The sequence below is a fragment of the Pan troglodytes genome, chromosome 4 (assembly GCF_028858775.2).
Source record: "Pan troglodytes isolate AG18354 chromosome 4, NHGRI_mPanTro3-v2.0_pri, whole genome shotgun sequence".
Taxonomy (NCBI): Eukaryota; Metazoa; Chordata; class Mammalia; order Primates; family Hominidae; genus Pan; species Pan troglodytes.
The window spans coordinates 127,534,291-127,550,052 of NC_072402.2; positions in this window are offsets into that span (position 1 = coordinate 127,534,291).

The window sequence follows — 15,762 nt, forward strand, 5'->3', positions numbered from 1 at the left end:
TCCCTCTTCTATTCTTATTTATGATACTATCAGTCATTTAGGTTTCATCATAAATGAGTTTATTACTTTCCTATTGCTTCCAAACCAATCTTCAGTTTTAGCTTTCAATGTAACTGTAAAATCAAAATATATTATTGCCCTGCCTTGAATTAATGTTATGCATCTACATGTGTGGGCAACTTACAAATAAAGAGAATTTACCTGTTTACACTCAAAATAATACCTTAAAAGAAGTTCCAATTTTGCCTTCTACAGTACAGATTTTTGTGAAAATGGAGCAGAAAGAGCATAAAGTCATGGAAAATGCAGAGGCGATGGCCCTAAACAGGCTTATGTTGAAATCGGCTTTCTTGAGAAGCTCTCATCCAGATTCAATGAACTAGTGTCTCTAAAATATTTAAATGCAATCCTTGGCAAATAACGGGTTGTCAATAAATAATTATTATTATTATCTTTAACACTGACTATTTTAGTAACTTTTAAACTAAATTGGGGTGAGAACACCTAGCTCCACCAGTTCTTAAGTTATAATAATTTAGTTTCAACAATAATCTTCCCCAGGTTTTTGTATACCGCCCCACCCCCCCCCCCGCCCCCGCCAAGAAAAGGTATCTTTTGTATTTTTGCTTTGTTTTTGTATATTAGGTGAGTGTGTGGGAGGCCTAAAAGCAAATGGTATATTAAATTTTCTTTCAAAAAAAATTCCAACTGTGCATACTTTTTAAAAGTGCTCCTCCCAGACTCAACAGGAGGATTAAAGTTTTGTTTTTTAACATAATCCATTAATGGCCGTTCTAATTATATTCATGCTGCTGTCACCTAGTGGAGAGTTTAGTGAGTGGAAAACAGAAAAGGGAGCGTCCTGGATACATTTCTCCAGAGTGCACTACTGCCATCTGGTGGTGATATTTACTAGGCCTGCCCTCAGCTCATGAAAAAGCATTTTACCAAAGGGATATGCCTCTGTAATTACAATCAGTGTGATGGCATGACTCACAGCTCCTGCAACCACTAATTTTGATACCCTCTCATCTTTCAAGAAAAGAAATATGATTGGCCTTGAGTCATACTGACACTTGAAGGCAGAGCTGTAACCCTCAGCATCAACTCTTGACTCTGAGACACATCTTATGCTAAAGCTAAAAGCTAGAGGAATGCCTGGAAATTGCCCCATTTCTAATCTCTTCAAATGGGTTAAAGTTTTAGGAATATTAAACAACTTACTGCTTGTTTCAGAGTTGGTATGATCGCCTGAATTTCTACATTTGTAGCTCTCTGTATTGAGGGTGTCTTTAAATATTATTTTTTAGTAATTTTTTACTAAAATTAAATTTTAATAATGTTGAATTATTAAATGGCATCTGTACCCATTGCTTAACACAGGTCTTAAGTTCTCCCCTCATATAATTGAATAAATATAATTTTATTATATCTGAGAAATAATTTTTAAAACTGTAATTAGGGCCCTTAAATCTCAACACCTCTGGATTTCTACTTCCAAACCCACAGAGTCTAAGAGAATATACACTTTAGAGGAAAGACAACTTTTTTGGTTTCTTCCAAATAATCACTTAGTCCAGGCTCTTGCCTAACGTAAGGTGAGAATATTCAACCAAAGTGAACGACTTCAGAAACCGAACCCAGATTTCTACCAGAGCAGTTGTGCTTTCATTTTATAGACACTGTAACTCATGTACCTCATCCAGTTTCCCTCGTTTTGCAGACTGTAGGAAAGGGAGTGGATAGGACTTCCTTGTGTGTATTTTGAGCCCTTCCCGCATTCCTGGCTCCATTTTATAATCTGCCCTTTCCTGCCTCTTACTTTCTGCCTTAAATACACGGTGCTCTGTCTTTCCTCAATGCCTTATACTTACTGAAAAGATGCAGAGTACATAGAACTATATGGACTATATAAATAATTGTGTGTCTGTATTTAAAATATATGCATATATACATAAATAAAATCTAAATGCAAAAGCTCTGTCTCCCAGGCTGGAGTTCAGTGGCAGGATCTCAGCTCACTGCAAGCTCCGCCTCCCGGGTTCACGCCATTCTGCCTCAGCCTTCCGTGTAGCTAGGACTACAGGCGCCCGCCACCACGCCCGGCTAATTTTTTGTGTTTTTAGTAGAGACAGGGTTTCACCTTGTTAGCCAGGATGGTCTCAATCTCCTGACCTCGTGATCCACCCCCCTCGGCCTCCCAAAGTGCTGGGATTACGGGTGTGAGCCACCGCGCCTGGCCAAAAGGCGCTCTTTCAAAATAAAAAATTGAAATAAATATTGTATCTTTTAAATAAAGAAAGTCTTTTTTCAGTATAAAATATTCTCTGACTAGATTTCTTTAGCAAGAAGGAAAAAGATTCAAGGCTTACACAGTTTTGCTTATCCTGTACGCCGTTTTTAAGTTCCTGACAAAGAAAAGGTAGTAATTCTTCTTATGCTAATTAAACTGGTGGGTTTTTCTCAGCTATGAAATAAGCGCTAAAATCTCTCACATTAGAATTAGTTTCAAAGTTGGGAAATATTGTTTAGATAATTATTTGAATAATAAAACAATGGTTAGGCCAGATTCAAAAGTATATCAGTAAATATAAATGAAACAGCAGTTAACTAAGTTTCTTTCTTAAAAATACATTATTTTAAAGGCTGAAACATTTCTAATCAATACTTAATAGAATAATTTTATTGTTCCTGCTGCAAAAGTTTTCTTTTTTTTTAATATAATGATCAGAAACCACTTTCACGAATTGCAAACCCAGGAAAAAAGTTTTATTTTGTTTATCATGAACATATAAATGTACAGCTTTTACAGCTGTTTTCCAAGTTATTCAGGAAGATTCTTGACAAAGACTCTGTCCTTGATCTAATGCTAGTTAAGCTCCCCCGAGTGTCTCTCTGACTAGGCTCTGGATCTTGGGTTGTGTCCATGGTTGGCTTATTCCACTTTTGGCAAAAATCTTGCTAAGTCAGTTTACGGTAAATCTGACTACCCTCTATACGATATCTTATCACCCTGGCCTTCCTTCAGTAAAAATCCTGTTAGGTCAGTTTAGCAAAATATTACCCTACTCTTAGTAATATTCCATCCATCAAAGCCTGACTGTTCTCCTTAGCTACAAGTCTCCACTTTTCCTTATCATATTCAGAGTGGAGACTGATCTCTCTCCTCTACTATAAAACCCTATTGCAGAAGCCTCCCTTGAATAAAGTCTTCTTCACTGCCTATAACATGTGTCGTAAACAATTTTTCCTTTAACAAGTCCAGTGGATGCCCATGGACAGCAGTGTCCCATACGGCCCTATGCCTGCTGCCCACCCACCTGAACATTTCCATCCTGGCCTTATTAAGAATTCAACAGAAATAGTTGTATCTTCTACACTGCATAATTTTTAAAACCCTACCCCTTCTACAAGCTCATTTCATCTCAACTATAATCTTGAGAGATAAGTGTAAAAGCCGTATTTTACAAGAAGAGATTGAGGCTCAGGGACATCAAAAGACTTGTCAGAATCAAATTGCAATGAGAGCTTAGATCTACTAAACCTATTCTGACTATTCTTTCTGCTAAAGTTTTTATTTTCTCATGGCTGTAGTGGGGGCTTGATATGGTCCAGCTGTTGATGAAGACAACGGAAGTGCGTCTCCTCTCCTTCGACCCATAGCTATACGTACACTCAGCCCCAGTCTCCAAGTGAGTACAAAAAGACCCTCCTTTAACAAGGGCAAACACAGTTATGCTCAGAATCCCAGTAAATCTGAAAGCCATATGCTTGTACCATTTTGTAATTTAGGCTTGTGGGGCTTCTTTATAAGGTAAAATATTAAGTGATAGACTCTATGATTAAGAATATATATGAGTTAATTACTATTTCTTAGTAAGTGTTATGGATAGAATGTCTTTCCCTTATGACAATGTTCCAGAGTACAGGATCTGATTTCTCTAACTTTGCCTTAGATTATCCCTAAATTAGATGTCAGTCCCAGGAAGCTCCAATGCCTCTGTGTCAGGAAGGAGTTTGGCTTCAGAGGAGCTGACATCAAACCCACACTGAAGAACCTCACCTCCGGGAAACCTGCAGGTCTGCGTCAGAGGTTTGGTGGGATGAATCCCTCATTCACTCTCCAATGTGCTGCCATGTAAGGCACCTAGTCATAGTTTGGCAACAGAATTTGCTCCCAGGATTTTCTCATCTTTGTAGACTATGCCTTTAAAATGCACCTTTCTTTAGTGTACACTGGCCAGACACCGAGTTTCATCTTGTTCACCATGATAAAGAGCAGAAGGGAAAAGATCTTTTATTTCCCTATAGCTTGGAGTTACTCTCTCACCACCAGAGGGCAGGTGTGTACCAGGATGCCAAACCACAGCTTGCCTATTTTGAGGGCGGTATTTCAGTTATGTCAATATACGGATATCTTGACAAATGAGTGAAGAACTTCCAAAGGAATACAAGTGATTAATTGTGCTGATTAAGCCCTAGGGTAGGGAGCAGGAGAGCCTGCCGGGATCACTGAGTGTGCATCAGCACAGAAAAGTGACAGTAATTGGGGTCCCATGCTGAGAAGGCTTCAGATCAAGGAAGTTCAAGCTGGGCACACGGACCTCGTTAACCAAATCTTCTATGGTGTCTTTACTCAAGTTGTGGTTCATGCTTATTAAAAAATGCAGACTCTCAGGGCAGCTGCACCAGAATCGTCATGTTTAACAAGCTCCCTGGGTGATTCTTTCTCTCTTAAGTTTGAAACAGCATCTTGAGAGTGTCAGCAACTCAGCAAACTCTTTCAAAGCTAAGGTTCAGTTTGGGGAAACCCACAAGCGTTCTGGATTTTGTTGTGAACTTTTAAAAGCCCCGTCCAGGCGCCCATGAACGTAAGGCCTACTTGGTGGCACTTCCCTGTGGAACAAACAGGCAGATGTACAGATACAAATCATCTCTTTGTCTTGGCTCTTTCCTCGGCCTTTACACACTCCTCAGGAATACAAGTTTCACGAGCAATTTAACCCTCAAGATGTATACAAACGGATTTTTATTTAACAGATAAATTATACTTTAAAATTGAGCTGGAATTCGTACTCATTTTAAATGGAATCTTAGAAATATGATCAAGAGACAGCCTCAGCCATCAGGGATCATGCAATAATGACTTCTTGTGCATCAGTAGGAATTTCGTGTGAATCAGGGGCAGAACTCCAGCCATATATTGTCCCTAAAGATGGTTTCTAGGACACAAAGCCACTCCTTCTGATTCTAAATTTATGTAACAGGTTTGAATTCTATAGATACCAACTTGAGTGCAAAGAAATAGAACTCTTGTCCTGTCTCCAGAAATATAGTATTGGGGCTAAATTTAGTCCAATCAGTCTTTTATCAGAATTACTAATTCAGTCAAAATTTAATTCAAATTTTAATTCAGCTTCCTACTTCTTCCTCTGGAAGTTATGCAAGGCTAGAGAGGAGAAGTCCATTCATTCGTGGCAGGGAGGGTGAGATTCTGTCTACTTTCATTATTTTGTGGCACAGTGCTGGATGGTGCTGGCTCCCACAGGTGACACAGTCATCACCAGTACAGTGTGCAGGAGATACCAGCCAGCATCTCACTTATAAAGGTCCACATACATCACAGTAATGTGCATCTCCTTGATCTATGACTTGTTTTTGGCCAGGTAGCCTCTGGCCATGATCATCAGCTCATGCTCCAAGTTACTTTCCACAGCTTACCATGGAGCCTTGGGAAGAGTACAGACCTCTTCATTGCCACTCCCCAGCCACAGGGAATCTCAGGTAGAGCTGGGCCCTCCTTTCGTCAAAATGTATCATTTCTGTTTTTTCCCCAAGCCTCATGGTATATGGTATCTCGGAGGTTTCTACTCTTAAACTGCATCCCAAACATGGCAAATCTGTTTTCACATCTCTCAGAAATGCCACATTTTTCAAGGGACATATTTATATTTTCTTCCTTTCCCTTCTTCATCTACCCCAGGGAGGAAGTACAAATTCCTCTCTTCGTCCGAAACAGCATTCCCAGGTCAGCCATGTCTTCCTGGAGCTCAAATTTTTAACATCCTTCCAAGGAAAGAAGGGAAATCAGTTTGATCTCTTATACCCTACTTGAGTCGGTCCTGTTTTGTGATAAGAGCAGCATCGTTGCTCATTTAGACTGTCAGTCCTTGCTGTCCACGGAGGTCTTCACATTCGTCAATGCAGTTTGAGTTAGAAGTCAGATGGGAATATGGCTACAGGTATCTTCAGGAAAGAGAAAGGAAATAGTGTTAATAGTTGGTTATTCTTTCCTATTTTGCCTCGCCATACATGCTTGTGCCCAGAGAGAGTGAGTCACGACACAATCTTAATCTCCTTTATCTATTTCGGTACATTCTCAGAGGCTATCCACAGAATATGATTAATGTTACTATCTTCACCCAGACAATAAGAGAGTTCTGGGATTTCCCTGGAGTGCTGGGACCCCTTGTGGGAAACACTAAGTAAAATGTATTTGACAAGAGGCAAATGGAGAAAAGACTAGCTGGAGCCAAGAGCTGGTGTGGTTTCAGTGTGTGCATACAAAGGGAAGCATAAAGAATATTTTTTGTTGGGCAGTGATAGAATTGCTCTGTATCCTGATTCTGGTTGAAGACGCATTAATCTATAAATTTTTTAAAATTCGTAGAACTATGCACCAAAAAGTCACTTTTACTGGATGTTGCTTATCTATCTGTCTATCTATCTATCTTTCCGTGGAAGTTTCCATATTAAATAGCTTCTACAGGTAGGCTTAAATGAGCTGCCATTTACAAAGAAAACAAAAATTGAAGCTACATTAGGATTCTGTTTTTGTATTTATTTTCTGAAGTAGCATGGTTCTACCACATACAAATAAATTTGTAAAGCAAATATTCCAGTATATTTTCAAAAATTTTATAAAATATTAATAAAAATGATCTCATGGTGTTTCATTTATAGATTTGTTAATCTTTCCATTATTATACACATATAATATTTTGGGAACCGTTTCAATTTAATTCAATATTTTAAAGTAATTATGGTTTTCATTATCTTTTCTTTTAAAATAATCTAAAGTTACATCCTGTGTATGCATTATATGTGCTTGCTAAATCTTTATAGCTTACTTATACTTGACACTCAGAAACAGAATTCTATGTCTTCATATCCTCTCCTTTAGAGAGCACAAAATGTAAAAGCAGAGACATTCTTACTAAACTCCTAGAATAAACACTTCTGGAATTGTATGTTAATATAGTTTTAGTAAAGCTAACAGAAATAGTAAATGTGGTCTCTGACTTGAGTTTTCAGCTTTTTTTTGTTGGATTAGAAGAGAACAGAAATTTTGAGGATTTTTCATAACTATATAAAGGAAGGAAAAATTTTAAAAAGACCTAAAAATTAAAACACATGGCAAAAATCCAGAATCAAGTAATATAACACACTTGATAACACAAAAGAATCTTGTAGCAGGGGTAACAACAAATAACATATAAGCATATTTTTAAAATTAAGAAGACATAATCCAGAACAAAAGTCAAAATTCATATACCTATGTAACACCATCTATGTTTTGTTTCTTCAATAACTAAAATCCAAGATCACAAATATTTTCAAAATACTAGCTCTTATTTCCCTAGTGACCTACTATCTAGTAGTTATCCCCACTATTCCTGGCTAATTATCTATTAGCTACTTAACAACCTATTACTACTACAAGAACCTACTACTACTATTGCTGCTGCTATTTTACAAAAACTGCAATTACTTTTTCACCCACCTAATACAACTACTACTACTCCTGCCACCTAGCTAACTGCTCTCTCCTTGGCTAGCTACTAGGGAGAATAAAAAGGATTTTCACCCCGCAGTGCTCAAGTACATATGTCTAATGAAAATGGATAACACCCATGAAGCTAAAAGGCAAAAGATAGTATGTCATAAATGCACTGCAGTTGCCACTGATTACATGTACTATAGCAGGCCGAAGGTGAATGAAATAAGCCTTTGCTGATTGCAGGATTAGGAAACTTTCAGAGGATGTGTGTTTTAAGGGGCCCAGCACAGTGGCTCACTTCTGTAATCCCAGCACTTTGGGAGGCTGAGGCAGGTGGGTCATCTGAGGTCAGGAGTTTGAGACTAGCCTGACCAACATTGTGAAACCCCGTCTCTACTAAAAATACAAAATTAGCCATGCGTGGTGGCGGGCACATGTAATCCCAGCTACTAGGGAGGCTGAGATAGGAGAATCACTTGAACCCAGGAGGTGGAGGTTGCAGTGAGCCAAGACTGCGCCATTGCGCTCCAGCCTGGGCAACAAGAGCAAAACTCCATTTCAAAAAAAAAAGAATAGTATAATCAAAGGCACAGAGGACAGAGGTAGGTAAGCCACAGGTTCAGGAAATGATATGCAAGAAGGACATGACTTTGTTTCTTATTTCACGCAGAAAATAAAAGCAAATGAGAATAATTCATATGCTTTCACTACACCCATATATTCTGCTTACTTCTTTTAAATTGATGAATGCTCTCTTTTTAAACCTGAAGTTCACTGGATCCTGTTGCATTTGTTCACTAAATCCCTTTCTCTCCCCTCGAGGACTTGCCTTCTGCAATTGACACTGACCCTTCTCTTTCTTGCACTGACAAAATATTTTCCTCTACCAGGTCATTCCTATCAACAGATAAACATGTTAAAATATATTCCATCTTTAAAAACCAGCCAACAAAAACAAAAACAAACACCAACTTCATTGTCCCTATATTCCTCTCCAGCTATTGCCTCATTTCTCCATTCTTTTTACAGCAAACTTGAAATAATTGTCAAAATCACTCTCAGCCTTCTCTCCTCTCCTCTCATTTTTTGTTGAACCCACTCCATTCATGCTTCTGTCTCCACCACTCTTCTAAAATTGCCCTTGTCAAAATTACTGAAGATTTCCACATTGCCAAACTCAATGATCATTGTCAGTTCTCAATTACTGTTTGTCAAAAGCATTTGCTGGGGTGGTCCTTTTAAAAACATATCCTTTACTTGGCCACCCTCCTGACACTGACTGGCTATTCCTTATTCTTCTTTGATGGATCCTCATCAATTTATTATCCTCTAAATGTAGAGTGCCCCAGAGCTCTGTCCTCAGCTTCTCATTTACTCTTATTTCTGTAGTAATCTTATACAACATCATGATTTTAAATTCCAATCACTGATAATTCCAAAGGCATATCCCAATTCCTGACCTATCATCTAAACTCCAGACCTGTACATCCAACTAGCATATTTCACAGAGGTCTTCTCTAATCAGTCTGTGTGAAATAGTCTACCTCACTCCATCCTACTCCAGATGTACTTCTCTACTTACCATAATGGATTTTCTCCACAGAACCTATCACTGCCAAACAAATTATTCATTTTTTTGTTTCCTATCATGCTACCCATAACTTCTTCATTCCCCCTTCACATACCACCACCGTTAGAATGAATGAACCATAGGAGCAAGGAATTCTTTGGTATTATTGACTATGGTAGCCCCAGTATTCAAATAAATCAACAAACGTTTAGCTAGACTAAGCAAGAAGAGAGAAAGGCCAAATAAATAAAATGCAGATGAAAAAGGAAACATTACAATCGATACCACAGATATACAAAAATCATTGGAGATTATTATGAACAACTATATGCCAACAAATTGGGAAAACCAGAAGAAATGGATAAGTTCCAGGACACATAGAGCCTAGTAAGATTAAGCCACGAAGGAGGAGAGTGGGGGTTGGTTACTGAGCCCAAAAAAAAATAGGAAAAATGAGTAAGACCTGGTATTTGAGTAAGACAACAGGGTGAATATAGTCAATAAGAATTTAATCATACATTTTTAAAAAACTAAAATAGTATAATTGGATTGTTTGTAACACAGAGCATAAATGCTTGAGGGGATGAATACCCCATTTTACATGATGTGATTATTACACAATCCATGCTTGTGTGAAAACATTTTATGTATCCCATAAACATATGCACCTACTATGTGACTACAAAATTTTTTTAAAAAAATTTAAAAAGGGTTAAACCATGAAGAAACAGAAAACCTGAACAGACTGAAAACTAGTAACAAGATTAAAGCCAAAAATAAATAAATAAATAAAAGCCCAAGATCTGATGGATTTAATGCTGAATTATACCAAACATTCAAAAAAGAACTAATACCAATTCTACTTAAGCTATTTTTAAAAACTGAAGAGAAGGGAACACTTCCAAATTATTATGTGGGGGCCAGCATTACCCTGATACCAAAATGAGATGAGGACACAATAAAAAAATAGAAAACTCCAGGCCTCATAAACATAAATGCAAAAGCCCTCAGTAAAATACTAGCAAACCAAATACAACACATTAAAAAGATCATTCTCCATTATTGGGTCGGATTCATCTCAGGGATATAAGAGGATGGTTCCACATATGCAAATCAAACAATGTCATACTTCATATCAACAAAATAAAAGGACAAAAACCATATAATCATTTCAATAGATGTTGAAATAGCATTTGATAAAATTCAACATCTCCTCATGATAAAAACTCTCAACCAATTGGGTATGAAAGGGATATGTGTCAGCACAATAAGCACCCACATAAGACAAGTCCACAGCTAATATCATACTAAATGGGGAAATACTGAAGTTCTTTCCAATAAAATCTGTGATTCTCAAAATCACAGGCAACAAAAGCAAAAGTAGACAAATCTGATTACATCAAGCTAAAGAGCTTCTGCATAGTAAAGGAAGCAATCAACAAAGTGAAGACACAAAGTGAAGAAACAAGTCAGAGATGCCACTTTTATCACTTCTTTTCAACATAATACTGGTCGTCCTAGCTAGAGTAATTAGGCAAGAGAAAGAAGTAAAGGGCATCCAAATACAAATACAAGAAGTCAAATCAACCCCATTTAAAACAGCTTGAAAAAAAAAAACCCTAAACCTAAAATAGCTAGGAATAAATTATGCCAAAGAACTCAAAGATTTCTATAAGGAAAACTATAAAACACTAATGAAAGAATGTGAAGAAATCTCAAGAAAATGGAAAGCTATTCTATGTTCATGATTGAAAAAATTAATATTCTTAAAATGTCTATAGTGCCCAAAGTGATCTACAGATTGAATGCAATCTGTACCAAAATACCAAAGACATTATTCACAGAAATAGAAAAAGCAATCCTTAAATGCGTATAGAACCATAAAAGACTCCCAAAATCCAAAGCAATCCTGAGCAAAACCCAGAAGGCATCACACTACTTTATTTCAAATTACAGTAGAAAGCTATGATAATCAAAGCAGCATGGCACTTGCATAAAAACAGACACATAGACCAATGGAATGGAAGAGAAACCCTAGGAATAAATCCACACACTTAGAGCCAACTCATTTTTTACAAAGATGGCAAGAACATACACTGGGGAAAGGATAGTCTGTTTAATAAATGATGCTGGGAAAACTGGATACCTACAGGCAGAAGAATGAAACTAGATTACTATCTTTCACCATATACAAAAATACATTCAAAATTGATTAAAAACTTAAATATAAATAGACCTGAAAATTTGAAATTACTTAAAGAAAACATTGGGGAAATGCTACAGGACATCAGTTTGAGCAAAGATTTTTTTGGTAATACCTCAAAATCACAGGTGACAAAAACAAAAACAGACAAATGGGACTACATCAAACCAAAGAACTTCTACCTGGCAAAGGGAGCATTTAACAAAGAGAAGAGATAACCTGAAGCATGGGAAAAATATTTGTAAACTCTCCATCTGCCAAGAGATTAATAAGCAGAATATATAAGGAACTCAAACAATTCAATAGCAAAAAAGCAAATGCCATGATTTAAAAATGGTCAAAAGAGCTGAATAGTTATTTCTCAAAAAGACATACAAATGGCCAACAGGTATATGAAAAAAGGCTCAACATCATTAATGATTAGGAAAATGCAAATCAAAACCACAATGAGCTATCATCTCACCCCAATTAGAATGGCTATTATGAAAAAGATTAAAAATAACAAATGCTGATGAGGAGGCAGAAAAAGGTACCTTGTTGGAGAGAATGTAAAGTAGTACCCTGTTTGATGGGAATATAAAGTAGTAGAGTTAGTATGGAAAACAATATGGAGGGTCCTCAAAAAAACTAAAAATATAACTACCTTATAATCTTGCAATTCCACTGTTGGGTTTATATCCAAAAGAAAGGAAATCCGCATATCAAAGAGATATCTGCATTCTCATGTTTATTTCATTACTATTCACAATAGCCAAGATATAGAATCAGCTTAAGTGTCCATCAGTGGATGCATGGATAAAAAATGTGGTACACATACACAATAGAATATTATTCAGCCATATAAAATCATAAAATTTTACTCTTTGAAGCAACATGGATGGAACTGGAGGCCATTATTTCAAGTGAAATACACCAGGCACACAATAACAAATATCACATGTTCTTACTCATAAGTGGAAGCTAAAAAAGTGGATCTCACAGAAGTAGAGAGTATAAATGCTGGTTACCAGAGGCTGAGAAGGGAAGTGGGGAGAAAACAATAAAAAGATATTGGTTAAGTGATACAAAACATAGTTAGATAGAAAAAGTAAGTTCTTGTATTTGATAGCACAGTAGGGAAACTATTGTTAACATTAATTTTTTGTATATTTCAAAACAACTAGAAGAGATTCATAAAGTTCCCAACACAAAGAAAAGATAAATGTTCGAAGGGACAAATAAACAAATTACTCTAATGTGAACATTACGTATTGTATACAAGTATCAAAATATCCCATATACCTCCAAAATAAGTAAACTGTTATATACCAATACAAATGTTTAAAAAATATAAGGCTCACATACTACAAGAGATTGCAAATGATGGTCACAGATGTGTTTTAATTGTCTTAAAATACAAAATTGTAATTAAAATTTTGACAAAGTTATCAACACATAAACTTTGGAATTTTATATAAATATTTGGGTTTATGATTTCTACTGAAAAATTAGAAATTGCTTATTTTAGTTTACATGTAGTACATGCTAGGCACTGTTGTAATTGCTTGTGATAGTTTTATATGTCAACTTGCCTTGAGCACCGGATGTCCAGATATCTAGTTAAACATTATTTTTGAGTGTGTCTGTGAGTTTGTTTCCAGAAGAGATTAGCATTTGAATCTGTAGACTGAGTAAAGCATATTGGCCACCGCAATATGGGAGGGCATCATCCAACCCATTCAGAGCCTGAACAGAAAAGACAAAAAAAAAAAAAAAAAAAAAAGTGGAAGAAGGGAGGAGTCAGCTTCTGTCTGTCTTATTGTTTGAACTGGGTCATTGATCTTCTCCTGCCCTTAGAGGTTCCTTTCTCAGGCCTTCAGATGAAGACTAGAATCTACACCATCAACTATCCCCAGATCTTAGGCCCTCAAAATCAACCAGTGACCTTCCTGGGTCTTCAGCTGGCAGATGGCAGATCATAAGACTTCTCAGCCTTGATCACTGTGGGAGCCAATACTTTACAATAAATCTATTTATATATGCATCCTATTGGTTCTGTTTTTTGGAGAAACCTTACTAATACACTGCAATTATTACAAATAATTACCACATTTACTCATTAAACATCTCTATGATGAATTACTAGTACTGTAGCACAGAAGGGTTAAGGGCTTTCCTAAAGTCTTCTATCTAGTAACTTTGGCGGTGGGACTCAAACTCAAATAATGTAATTTTCTGGTTCAGGCCTTTATCACTATCTTCTCTGAACCAGCATTCCTGAGAGGCTACAACACCTAGAGCTCAGTGCCAGCCTCCCTATGTAGCTGGAGCAAGCACTCTGCAGTGTGCCAAAGATGCTTCTCTCTTTTACCTCACCTGCTTTAACCCTACTGACATTCACCAGAATCTGTAATCCTTGTCAGACTGAAATGTCATACTTGAATCAATGATCATTTGAATGTCCATTTACATATAATCACTAAATTGGGTCCTAAATTTGTTAAAAGGCAAGTAAAATATAATCCTTGTTTATTCATGAGTACAGTCATATTGAATATAGCTTATATAGAGTTGACGTTATTCATCAAAAGAGTAGTACAAACCAAATGAGACACTGCAATAAATTTCAGAGTTCAACAGAAAGAAAAATTTTATAAATACTCACCAGCCATGGGGACAGGGGATTTCTTTGTTTACTGCTGCATCCCAGTGTCTCCACAGTGTGTTATTGGAGCTCCATACATATTTTTGAATGAATGTATGAATGGCTAAGTCTTAATTCCTCCTCCCTGATTCAGTTTAATTTCTGATTTCTCTTTAGCATTTTTCTACTCTCATTTTATGTATTTAGTGGGAAGGCACATAGGAAGAATTATATCCAACAAAAAAATCAAATAAACTCCAATGGAAGTTCAAGAGAAAAAGGGATCATATGCGGTTGGGGGGAACTAGAGGTTTCATGGAAGAAGCAGGCCCAAAAGAACTGGTAAAATGTCCATAGGCAGAGATAAATGGAAGGAGTTTCCAGGCCCTTGAGTGAGTCAGACCAAACTATTTGTACTATATGCCATGGAGTTTGGCAGCTGCTGAGGGTTTTGAGCAGGTGGATGTTGATTTTCTTTTGACATTTACTTGGCTTAAGAAAATAACTGAGAATGAATCTATGCTATAAAAAATTAATAACTAAAGCAAAAGTGAAATTCTGGCTTGGATTTGTTTACAGGAGGATCTTGGGCAGTATCTGTGGCTTTCAACCTCATGCAACCCGACAGTTTTGTCAGATTCATCTCTTTCTCCAAAAAGTTATTCAGAAAGGATATTGGGTTAAGATAAGACTCAGGATCCTAGAATTCAGTATCAATTAGTTACCAATGGTGTGACCTTGGGCAAGTCACTTACTCAACTGGAACATCTTCATCTGTTAAAACATTAATAATTTCATATTTTCCTCATAACCTGGAATTATTTAATGAGTGAACATACTGCAGGAATTCTTTGGAAGTTGTTAAGTGCTCTATTCTGCCCTTCTCTGCTGCCCCCAGCCTGCTTCAGCAGCATAATGATAACATGTGTAAAACATACAAAAATGTAGTGGTGAAAATTGTATTTTATTACTCTGCATTTTTGGTTGTTAATATGTGCAATGATGCTTGGTGAGAAAAATGCTCCTGGCCACATGGAATCCAAAGTGACATTGTGTTTTTGTATTCCTCTGCTTTTGGAAGAGTGTATCCTTTTCAATTTGTTGAGAAAGCCATTAACTAAGAGAAAAAGATTTAAAGCCATGAAATCTTTTTTCCCTAGAGAAATAAAAATGAATGACAAATATAGTAGCCCAATAGTTGGTCTAAACAGTGAGATACTACTTACAAAAGTGAGAAATTTGAAGATGATCTAGGAATTTTACAGCCTAGAATTTTAAGTTACTAAAGAACAATTGTGGGAAATAGAGTTAATTTGTAGCATCTTAAACTTCTGTTCTTTGATTTTTAAAAGACTCTCTGAGAATTTCCACACCCTCAATATAGAAACATTGAGATTAACTGAGAGTATAATTTAGTTCTGACCCCAAGAAAAACCCATTAATAAGCTGATTTTGTTTGTTTTATAATTACTTCCCTCACTCCCAAACCCACTGTGAAACTTCTTCCATTGTCATTCCTCTTTAGACACTTATTTTCTTTCTTCCCCACACCCTCCCAACATAAATATATTTATTGCATCTTGTGC